Source organism: Acomys russatus, chromosome 1 (genome assembly GCF_903995435.1).
Source record: "Acomys russatus chromosome 1, mAcoRus1.1, whole genome shotgun sequence".
Lineage (NCBI taxonomy): Eukaryota > Metazoa > Chordata > Mammalia > Rodentia > Muridae > Acomys > Acomys russatus.
The window spans coordinates 1708593-1721458 of NC_067137.1; the positions used below are offsets into that span (position 1 = coordinate 1708593).

The window sequence follows — 12866 nt, forward strand, 5'->3', positions numbered from 1 at the left end:
TGAGACACAGAGATTTAATCACAAACAGGAATGAACCTAGTTCCTCTCTACTATATCATGGCTTTTAAGTTGAAGATGGAGGCAATCTAGTTTTCAGCAAGGCAGCTTATATTTAAGAATGCTGTGGAGGCCAGTTGTGGGTCTGCAACCCAGCAATATTTGCTAAAGGAGGCAGAGCAAGGATGATTGTGTGTTTGTGGCCAGCTTAGGCTACACATTTCTGCCTCTATAGAGGCATTGTAACTGTGAATGCTGTGTGATGTACACAACAGTAGGTGGCAGAAAGGACAGAGGCCAAGAATAATAGTGTTCTGACCTGCCAATATCTGAAGTATTAGTAGCCTAATATTTCCTGAAAAACAGTTAACCTGTGACAACCACCTGTTCTCCTCTAAGTAGACCTCGATGGCATCCAAGACATGGAGCAAGCCACAGACTAAAAGAACCCTACCTGGGACCATTACACCAGGCAGAAGTGAGCCAGAGACAGGTGTTTCTCTCATAATGCCACTAAAGTGGGCCCAGGAAAGGAGCAAAATGGAAACAACCACCAGACTGTCACCAAGGGACCCAAACAGAGAGCTAGCCTGAGATGAACACTGTTCCAAAGGCTGTTCGGGCAGACCATCCTTGAAATAAACCCTGACTGGTGTCATAATGCAGAAGTGGATAATAGCATTCCTGATAACATTTCTGATATAACCCCAGAGACTCTAGGTGACACTCAAAGAACAAGGATATGGTGGTGAAATGGAAGAGACAAAGAAACACACCTTGGTGAGCTAGCCTTGGGGGCATGAGAGCTGGAGAGTTGACCACGCTGCTCCCTTAGCCTATTTAGTACTCAGGAATGTTGGTCCTATACATTGTAGAAGTTGCTGTGTGAGCTGATCCTGAGGATATAAACATGGAAGAATCACTCTTGCCATTATATCCCTTGAAGTGGCATTGATTACATAGATAAGCTCACCCTCCTTGCCCCTTACCACCTAAGGATTTTGGGAGACATGGCTCTGTGGTCTTCAGACCAGGAGTGCTGTCCTGCCCATACCAGGCACAGCACTTGGAAAAATAGGCCCTAAACCTCATCTCAGCAGCACAGTGGAGGTGATCTTGCCAGACAGAGGATGTGAGCATGGGAGAGCTGGTCCTGCTCCTTGTCTGCTGTAAGTGTGAGGTTGTACTATTAGTGTGGAAGAGATCTCCCCCCTCCCTTATGCCCTGGCCACAGATTTTGGGTGGAAAACAGACCCCAAAGAGCTCAAAAGAGCAGAAGAACTGCCCATGTCCCTCACCACTGCAGCATTCAGGAGAATAGGCCCCATCTCACATCAGCAGTACAGTACAGCTGTATTAATGGTCGAGGCAATAGTGAACTGGATGTGAGGAAGCAAGTGTGCAAGAGCTAGTCCTGCAACATGTCATGCATGGGCAAGAGAGAAATGTCCTCTTCCACCCTCTTGCCTTGCTACCAATAGCTGGTCCTGAGGCCATGAGAGAAGGAAAGCTTTGCCTGTCCCTCAATTGCTTCAGAATTCATGATAGCTAGCCCTTTACCTCACCTGGGAAGCACAGTACAGCTAATCCTGAAAGTTAGGAGCACATGAGCAGGACCTGAGGATTTGAGCACTGGAGTGATAGCCTTTACGCTTATACACTGGGCAGTAGTATGGGAGAAGCATCTTCTTTCCTTGCTCATTATTCACCATCTATGGCACATGGGAGAGATGTGTGTGGGTTGATGAGAATGGGAGAATTGGACATTTCCCTCACCAATGCAACACTCAGGAGAGTAGGCCATGAACCTTGCCTGGACAACAGGATTGACCTGGCCCTATTAAAAGGGTTGCTGGTAAGCCAGACGCAAGTGTATGAAAGAGCGACAGCAGGCAGACTGACAAGCTTAGATACCTCTCAGGCCAAGATCCATGACTTTGAATTGGACTACCGTAATATCTACCCCATTGATGATTTGTTAGAGTGCATGAAGGGTCTGGTCCTACAGATCCAAAAGTACAGGTTTGTAGGATACATGGCAATAATAGGATCTTAAAGGAGTCCAGAGAAATTCCAGCATTGAGTAGCATGAAACAGATGTCTTGAATCTGTATCAGTTAGTCATTACAATGAACATTTGCAAGAAAAAAGTATGGGCTAAGAAAATACTGTGGGACATACAGTGACACCACTGATTCCAAACTAATTTTTTCTCTGTTGAGAGGTGGGTGACAAAATTGCAAAGGAGAAAGTGGGTATAAGTAGAGGGGCAGGTGAATGAGGTTGAAGTGCATGATGTGAAATTCACAAAGAGCCAATAAAAAGTTTAAGAAAGAAAGAATTTATAGAGTCTAAGATACTAGAAGAAAGAAAACCCAAAATACATGAGTCCATAATGTAGTTTAAATTCAAATATTTACAGTATCATAAACTATGTAAACTCTGTCAACCTTTTGCAAATCAAAGAAATTAATGTACAGGTAAAGAATATACATGGAAACTGTATCTGAGGCTTTTTAAAAAATTTATTTACTCCTACTTCCTAACATAAAAACTAACAAAATAGATAGACATTGAATGTCCATAAGAAGATTTTATGTGTCTACCAGTCTTGTCTTGAGGATTATCCTTCAGTAATCAGGAACAGAAGCACATAAACTCTCCAATATGCACAATGCTATTTTATAGAAGGTGAGGCCTTTATAAATTGGCCAATTAAGCAATGAGATCATTAACAGTTCTATCACTTGTATCACCAGAATACCAAAGGTCTATGTCTTTAGCACTTTAATATATATAGATTTTTTTTGTAGATAATAATTTATGTAGTACTAAGGGTAAAGTAGAGAGCTAAAGTTACTTAGCATGCATTTATTGAGACAGTCTACTGTCATTTCGCATTCATTATCTTCACTTGGTAAGAGTATTAAGAAATGAAACACTGGGAGGTGATCCAAGATGGCGGTGAGTAGTATGGACCATGTTTGGAGGCTCCAGTGAACAATTCAGGGAATTGCACAGATTTCTGAGCCAGGAACACCGAAGTCCCACACCACGGCAGAGGGTGCTCCACGGTTCGGATGGAACCAGGGTGCGGAGGACCTGCAGGCCCCTGCACAGAGGAGGAGGATGGATTTTCTCGGATCGTAGCAGCAGTGGCAGGGGCAGCAGCAGCAGCGGCGGCACCAGCGGCGGTGACTGAGGTTTGCAGCTCAGAGCCTTCCGGCGGAGGTGATTGGTGTGGTGGCCAGTGGGAGTTGCTGCGGGAGAGGGGACTCTGGGCAGGATTTGGGTCACATGGTACCTTGGGACCCAGACTGGACTTGGCAGACAGTTCAGCCACAGAGTCCTGGGTTTTGGCTCAGCCCAGCGAGCAATTCTGCTGAGGCACTAACTCAGAGTAGCCACAGCTCTCCTGATATGGTGCAGGCTGGGCAGAGCGCTCAGTTCCACCCTAGGCACTACCTCAGCTCAGCGGAAGCTCTCTTGCGGTGATGTAGCCTGGGCAGAGTGCTTGTTTCCACCAGCGGTGCTGGCTCAGCGCAGTCGCAGTTCTCCTGCTGTGACGCAGGCTGGGCAGAGTGCTTAGTTCCACCGGAGGACCTAACTCGGCATAGCCGCAGTTCTCTTGCTTTCATGCAGGCTGGGTGAAGCAATCAATTCCTTTGGCTCTAAGACTCTGGTTGGACACAGTGTGCAGTTTGAATACAGAATTCCTGGCTGAGCTTGGCGGACAGTTCACGCCCTGAGTCAATAACTGACCACAGCACACACTTTGGGCCAAAAGCCCCTAGCTGAACTTGGTGCACAGTCCCATCCCGAAAATTCTGACTGGACCTTGTGCATTTTGGGCCCAGAATCCCTAGCTGAGCTTGGCAGACGGTTCAGGCCCTGATAATCTAGCTGAGTTAGGCCCATGGTTAAGGCCCAGTGTTCCTGGCGGGACTTGGCAGGGGATACAGAAGGCTGTGGATACATTGGCCTGACCCAACACTCATTCTGAGACACAGAACGATTGCAGGACCCACACCACAGGGGAGCTGAGGATCACTGGCTGTGAGAGTCCAAAATAACAGGGCTAATCTCCTAACATCCACATCAGTGAAGCATTAGATCTTCCAGCCTAGAGAAATCGCAAGAAAACAAATGAATCTATCATCAGACTCCCTCCATCCAACTCTGGAAGCAACCCAATGCAAACAAAGACTGTAGGATATCTAAAGGACAGCGAAAAAGCATACACACACACACCAAAAAAACCCAAAGCAATATGGTGTCTCCAGTTTCCAGCTATCCCAAAGAAAACAACCCAGAGAACTCAAATACAACAGAAATACAAGAAAATAAACTCAAATCCTTAGTAATGAGGATGATAATGGAGGAAACAAATAAAATTCACAATCAAATGCAGGAAGACGCAGACAAACAGGTGAGAGACATAAAAGAAGCACATAGAGTGGAACTGGAAAAATTGCAAGAAAATGCAAACAACCAGATGAAAGAAATAAATAAAACGGTTCAAGCTCTGAAAACCTATAAAGAGGCAATAGAAGAAACTCAGGAATATACAAACAATAAGATGAAAGAAATAAAAAATAAGTTCAAAGTCTGAAAATGAAAATGGATTCAATGATAAACACACAGACAGAAGAAAAACGAGAATGTGAGACCTCAGAGAAGAAGGTGAGCAACACAGAGGTGAGCTTTTCTAACAGAATCCAAGAGATGGAATAACGAATCTCAGGTCTAAAAGACACAATCACAGATCTTGAAGCAATCATTAAAGAAAATGCCAAATCAGAAAAACTCATGACACAAAACATCCAAGAGATTAAGGACATCATGAAAAGAAGAAACTTAAGGATAATAGGCATTGAAGAAAGAGAAGATATCAGATTCCAAGGCCCAGAATCTATTCTCAACAAAATCATAGAAGAAAATTTCCCCAATCTAAAGAAAGAGATGTCTATAAACATACAAGAGGTCTACAGAACACCAAATAGAACTGAACAAAAGAAAAACTGGCCATCACATAATAATCAAAACACAAAACATACAGAACAAAGGAAAATATTAAAAGCTGCAAAGAAAAAAGGCCAAATGACATTTAATCGCAAACCTATCAGAATTACACCCGACTTCTCAGCAGGGACCATAAAAGCCAGAAGGGCCTGGACAGAGATCCTGCAAACCTAAGACACCACAGATGGCAGGCCAGAGTACTTTACCCAGCAAAACTATAAATAACCATTGATGGAGAAAACAAATATTCCATGAAAAAAACAAATTCAAACAGTACCTATCCACAAATCCAGTTTTACAGAAGGTACTAGAAGGAAAACTCCATCCCAAAGGGTCAAGCTACAACCAAAACTACTCAGGAAATAAATAACTATCCCATGGCAAAAACACAACTACACAAATGCTCAACTGGAACCAAAATCAAAATTAAGACTCTTAACAGTCACTGGTCATTAATTTCTCTCAACATCAATGGTCTCAATTCTCCAATAAAAGACACAGACTAACTGAATGGGTAAATAAACAAGGTCCAACATTCCTCTGCATTCAAGAAACACATCTCACCCATAACAATAGGCATTACCTCACGGTAAAAGGTTGGAAAAAAATATTCCAAGCAAATGGTCACAAGAAGCAAGCAGGCTTTTTAGTATCGAACAAAATAGACTTTCAATCAAAATTAATCAAAAGGAATGAGGAAGGACACTTCATACTCATCAAAGGTAAAGTCAACCAAGATGACATCACAATTCTGAACATCTATGCTCCTAATACAAGGGAACATACATTTGTAAAAGATCTACAAAAAAAGCTTAAACCACACATCCCTCCCCACACAATAATAGTGGGAGACTTTAACACCCCACTCTCACTGAAGGATAAGTCATTGAAACAGAAGCTAAGCTGAGAAATAACATCATTAACCAATGCCATGGGTCAAATGGATCTAACAAATACCTATAGAACCTTTCATCCAAACAAGAAAGAATATACTTTCTTCTCTGCACCCCATGGAACCTTCTCCAACATTGATCACATCGTAGGTCACAAAGCAAGCCTCAACAGATACAAAAGGATAGAAATAGTACCTTGTATCCTTTCAGATCACCATGCTCTTAGGCTGCAATTCAATGACAACAGAAATAATAAAAAGCCTACACGTATGTGGAAACTAAACAACTCTCTGCTAAATGACACCTGGGTAGGGGAAGAAATAAAGAAAGAAATCAAGGAGTTTCTGAAATTCAATGAAAATGAAGGAACAACATACCCAAATTTGTGGGATACATTGAAAGCAGTGCTAAGAGGAAAATTCATAGCACTAAGTGCCTTTAAAAAGAAATTGGAAACATCGCACATAAGCATCTTAACGACACAACTGGAAGCCCTAGGAAAAAAAAAAAAGTAGAAACACCCAAGAGGAGTAGACATCTGGAACTAATCAAACTCAGGGCTGAAATTAACAAATTAGAAACTAAGAACACAGTGAAAAGAATCAACAAACCAAGAGCTGATTCTTTGAGATAATCAACAAGATAGACAGACCGTTAGCCAAACTAACTAAAAGGCAGAGAGACAGTGTTGAAATCAACAAAATCAGAAATGAAAAGGGAGGCATAATAACAAACACTGAAGAAATTTAAAGAATCATAAGATCCTACTTTGAAGGCATATATGCCACAAAATTTGAAAATCTAAGGGAAATGGGCGATTTTCTTGATCAATTTCACTTGCCAAAGTTGAGTGAAGAACAGATAAACAAGCTAAATAGTCCCATTTCCCCTACAAAAATAGAAGTAATCATTGATAGTCTCCCAACCAAAAAAAGCCCAGGGCCAGATGGTTTGAGTGCAGAATTCTACCAGACCTTTAAGGGCGAGCTAATACCGATACTCTTAAAGCTACACCAAGAGATAGAAATGGATGGAAAATTACCAAATTCATTCTATGAGGCCAAGGCCATAGTCTCATTGATACCTAAACCTCACAAAGACTCAACAAAGAAAGAGAATTTCAGACCAATTTCTCTTATGAATATTGATGCAAAATACTAAATAAAGTACTTGCAAAACGAATAGAAGAACATCAAAGATATCATTCATCATGACCAAGTAGGCTTCATTCCAGGCATGCAAGGATGGTTTAATATACGGAAATCCCTCAATTTAATCCACCATATAAACAAACTGAGAATAAAAAAACCACATGATCTTCCCTTTGGATGCAGAGAAAGCATTAGATAAAACCAAAACCCATTCATGTTTAAAGTTTTAGAGAGATCGGGGTGTAAGATGGAATCTCAGAGTTGTTTTGATTTGCATTTCCCTGATGACTAAGGAGGTTGAGCATTTCTTTAAGTGTTTCTCAGCCATTTGATATTCCTCTGTTGAGAATTCTGTTTAGTTCCAAGCCCCATTTCTTAATTGGATTATTTGGTTTGGTGGTGTTTAATTTCTTGAGTTCTTTATATATTTTGGATATTAGACCTTTGTCAGATGTAGGGTTGGTGAAGATCTTTTCCCAGTCTGTAGGATGCTGCTTTGTTCTCTTGACAGTGTCTCCTGCCTTGCAGAAGCTTCTCAGTCTCATGAGGTCCCATTTATTAATAGTTGACATTATGGCCTGAGCAGTTAGTGTTCTGTTCAGGAAGTTGTCTCCTGTGCAAATATGTTCCAGGCTCTTCCCCAATTTTTTCCTCTAAGTGACTTCAAATTATCCCTATTTGCAGATGACATGATAGTGTACATAAGTGACCCTCAAAATTCCACCAGAGAACTCCTACAGCAGATAAACACTTTCAGCAAATTAGCTGGATACAAAATTAACTCAAAAAAGTCTGCAGCCTTCCTATACACAAATGACAAGCTTGCAGAGGAAGAAATTAGGAAAACCACACCCTTCATATTACCCACAAGCAATATAAAATATCTATGAGTTACTCTAACTAAGCAAGTGAAGGACTTGTTTGAAAAAAATTTCAAAACTCTGAAGAAAAAATTGAAGATGACCTGAGAAGATGGAATGATCTTCCTTGCTCATGGATCAGGAGAATTAACATAGTAAAAATGGCCATCCTACCAAAAGCAATCTACAGATTCAATGCAATCCCTATCAAAATGCATACACAATTTTTAAAAGACATTGAAAACAATTCTGAACTTCATATGGAAAAACAAAAAACCCAGAATAACTAAAACAATCTGTACAATAAAATGTGCTCCAGAGGAATCTCCATTCCTGATCTCAAACTGTACTATAAAGCAATAGTAATTAAAACAGCATGGTACTGGCACAGCAACAGTCTGGTTGATCAGTGGAATCGAATCGAAGGCCCAAATATGAATCCACACACACATGGTCACATGATTTTTGACAAAGAAGCCAAATCCATTCAATGGAAAAAGGATGGCATCTTCAACAAATGGTGCTGGTCTAACTGGAGGTCTATGTGTAAAAACATGCATCTAGACCCATATTTGTCATCTTGCACAAAGCTCAAATCCAAGTGGATTAAAGAACTCAACATAAAACCAGAGACAGGGGCATGATTTTTGTTCTGGTTGTCATTTGGATTTTTCTTTTTGTTATGGTTTTGTTTTGCTGCAGTTGTTGTTTTTGGATTTTGCAACATTTAATTTTGCTTGGCTCTTCATTGCTTCAAGATGTTCCTAGAGAGTTATACTCCAGAGAAATCTCTGCCATTCTGAGTTCCAGCTGCTCCAGTTGCAGTCACTTATGTTGAATTTGTTGTTTGCTGTTTAGTGGGTATTCTCAAATATTAATGAAGAAAAGTGGAATCTCTCTAAGGAACTGCATCTAAAATGATCTATTTCTCTTATCCACACTGACCTCATTTCTCTCCTATCTAGGGTAGTTGAGTTGGAAGCAAGGTATAAGCCTTAAAGAACACAAAATAAAGTAGGTTTGTAATAGTTCAAAGTCTACAGATGGTACCCATATATGGTTAATTTCTAGTGCTGTAGAGGAAACTGCAGGTTTGAAGGTTTAAAGATACTGCTTCAGGTTGTCAGCAAAATGGCAGGTTCCACCACAGGGTGGTTTTTATCTTTCTGTTTAATTGTCTTCCTACATTACATTTTTTAAAAGTTGGAAAATTATTGAACAATTAGAAAAGTGATGAGTTGCTAAGGAGGGATCTGAAAAACAAATGAATGACATAGGTAAATCAGAAAGTATATTCACTTTGTTTTTGGAAAGGACTCCAGAGTTAGCTGCACAACAAGAGAGTTTTCAGGTAAAGTTTGAAATCCTTGAAAAAAAAAATGCCAAAAAGGGGAAGTAGTTCAAGCCTCATGTCTCAGGGTGGGACTTTATCTCAGGATCAAAAGAGGGAAGCTGCCCAGGCTAGAAGGAAGATTGCTGCCTTTCCAGCTCTATGCACTTTCACATCCAGGTGCCAGTTGTCCTGAACTGAAGCAAGGGGCCTGGAAGTGCAGAAAGGTGTACAGGGAAAAATGGTTCTACTTGAGCCAAGTGCACTGCGAAAGCATTTGCCTGAAACTACAGAGAAACCTTCTACTTTCCCATTATTTGTACCTCCAAATGATGGTTATGCTTATAATGAGATGATATGGCATTCAATAGAAATGTTAGACTTAAAATATTTTAAAGAGTTTATTGTATCATATGGTATGCATTCCTCTTTTGTTAACTGAGCTCTGTAAAATAGAATTATTCCTCAATTTAAGGGATTGGAGTCAGATGTACTAGAATGTGGTCAGCAATTACATTGGTTGTTGTGGTAGAAATATGAAGCTATAAAAATGTAACAACATAATATATCAAAAGGAATAAATATTTTAAAGATGCACTGCTTGGAGAAGGGCATAACACTGACCTACAAGAATAAATCCAATCTGATGACATTGTGATAGAATAATTGCATCATAGCCTTAAGATCTTCGGATATGATTGAAGAGCCAGAGAACAGATATAATTAATTTACTAACGTAATACAAGGCCCTGGTGAGACCATCACAGACTTCTTACAGAGATTGACTTCTGATGTAAATAGAGCCTTATCACACTTTGATGTCAGACAGAGGTTGATTCAAACCTTGGCATTTGAAAATGAAAATAGTGAATGATAGTGAGCAATTAGATCATTAAAAGCATTAGCAGCCACAATTGATGAATGGAAGAGAGTCACAACTGATAGTAACTCTCAGGAGTATCATGTCAACATCATAGGATAAGCCAGAGCTAGAGGTCTTAGATATGAATACATCTGGTGCTTTAATTGTAGTGAATTTGGCCATTTGGAAGGAATTGTATGGTTAAAAGCTCCAGTCCTCAAAATATCATGTGCATTAATTCTGGAGAAAATTATATTCATAGAAGAGAACAAGAAGATTCTTGCTATAATGGCAATGGTATGCCATAATTTTCAGGGTATTGTAGCCTCTGTGAAAAGAGCAAACATGTTCTAAGGATTGCAAATCCAAAAGAGGCATTTGAGGTAATCTCTTGCTAACAGGAAATGAAAGGAGTGGCCTGTCGGCATGAGGCCTTGCAGCAAACACTACCAGCTATTTTTCTTCAGTCAACTAGGAGGTAACAAGCAGGAAGGAAGATGAAAACAAAATATTGAAGATTTAATGCACTCTACTGAGAGCAAGCATAGCTTTGGATCTAGTCTCAGATAAATCTCTTACACTATATACAAATGTTGAATTTTACAAAATAACCACTACTCTTTGTGGTCCTTTACCTTCAGGGACAATAGAAGTAATCCTGGGAAGTAGATTAACTTCTCAAGGCTTTATGATGCATCCAGGTATTACACATGGCATTTGCAAGGAAGAAACTAAAATCATAGCATAAATAAAACAAAGAAGATGCAAATAAATACAGGGAATAGAATTGTTCAGCTGTTATCATTTCTTACATCAAAGTGAAGTAGGTGCTCCAAAAGAAAGAACAGCACTGGAGGACTTGTGTTTTGGCAAACAATGCTTATGGTACAAATGAATGGTTTTGAAATAGGTTATTAGATACATAGGCAGATATCACTATCCTTTCTTGGAATCCAGATTGACCACTCCAAATGGTTTATACACAGTGCATTAGAATTGGTAAATTATCTAAAATAAGATGAAGTGTGCAATGTATTAAATATGTGGGACTATGATGGAAAACAGGAGGTTGATACTCTATTTGGCTGCTAAAACCATAAATTTAGTAAAAAGATAATTTACAACATTGGGGTAGTCAAATTAATATTCTTACAATCATAGAGACAGACGATGAAATGGCAGATGTTCCTCTGTAAGTTATTGATATGTTGACTGGGAACAACACAAGCTGTGCCCATTGTGCAAATACATAACATCATAGGAATCAAGTTTCCAAATATATAAAAGTGGCCAATGCTAACATACAAACAGCTATGCACGTAAACTTGTTTTCAAACTTTTCTCTGTGACAAGAGCAATGTCCCAAGACAAAAGAAAAAGTGCAGGCACATCAACAACTGGTGCAAGAAAACCTGAAGTCTCAACATACAGAAGAGTCTACAAAACCAGGGAATTCTTCTGTCTTTTTTTTTTTTTTTAAATAAATCAGGAAAAGGGAAGACAGTAAAGGATTTAAGTGCAGTGAATAGAGTGTTCAAGCAATGGGTCCTGACATCCTGGAATTCCTTTACCTTCTTGTTTACCTACGTCATGGCCTATAATAGTAATTTACTTAAAATATTGATTTTTCACAGTACCCTTGCATAAGCAGGATAAGGAAGAATTTGCTTTCTCAGAACCTACTTTGAACAAGAGTAGTCTAATAAGAGATGCCAATCTTCATTGATTATCCATAAGGACATAATCTCAGCATTTGTAAGAGGCATTGTAACTTCAGGCAAGTCTTTTCCTAACAGTTGAGATAATCTTATTCTACCTTTTATAATTAATGTAGAAATTATTCTATGTATGTTGTGAAAAGAATGTAATCTTGCCTTAGTCTGGGACCAAAGGGAAAACAGTCTCACGATGTCACCCCATTGAGACTTTGTCTGTACAAACTGAGAAATGTCTTATATAAACTCAGAGGAAGAAGCATCACCACAAGACAAAGGACAGGGCCTGGCAATTCTGACAGTGTTATTGTATTGCAAAATGGCCATCAATGGAAGTAGGGAACTGGAAAGAGAGATTGGAGATTGATGAAGGCTGCAGCAAAAGTCTCTGGGGATACCTCCAGTTCTGTCCTCATATAATGTGCCTTCTTGTTGGATAGGTGATCTGCTAGACTCCTGAGAATTACACCATGGTAATTGCCCCACAGAATTGATACCAAGAAAGTTTCATTCTACTTCTTAATATCTTTTTCTTCCTACTTAGGGAAGTTGGGTTAAAAGGAAAGTACATGCTTTTAATAAATATCTAATAAAATAGAATCATTAAGGAATCAGGGCCAACAGTATGTCTTTGCTTCTGTACTAAGAAATTTATTACATAATAATGTCTTCCCTTTGCATAAGGAGATGTTAGCAGAATGATTTGAAGAAAAAATAACCAAAACACAATCAAGTTTAAGATAAATTTTGTACACATAAGCATCTTGTATACTTTGCTCTACAAAAATTAAGTCTTTTTCTTGTTTAGCACTTGGACACCTTGCACTGTTTAAATCTGAATCTCCTTCCAATGTTTGAAACAAATTACTTAACTCATAAGTAGCTAATCCAATTTTAGGCCTCAGCCAGTTAATATCTCCCATTAATTTTAAAGCATTTAAGAGCTTTCAACTGGTTTCTATGGATCTGTACCTTTTGAGGTCAATTTTTTCTTAAGTTACTTTAGAGTTATTGATTCTCCTCTTTGCATTTTTTT

General features: G+C 39.3%; 1 non-coding gene across 1 annotated transcript; it reads left to right on the forward strand.

The window, feature by feature from the left end:
* Window positions 1-219: 219 nt before the first annotated feature.
* LOC127197554 (small nucleolar RNA SNORA17) lies at window positions 220-350 on the forward strand. The gene has a single exon (XR_007831695.1). It is a non-coding gene; the product is annotated as a small nucleolar RNA SNORA17 (small nucleolar RNA).
* The last annotated feature ends 12516 nt before the right edge of the window (window positions 351-12866 follow it).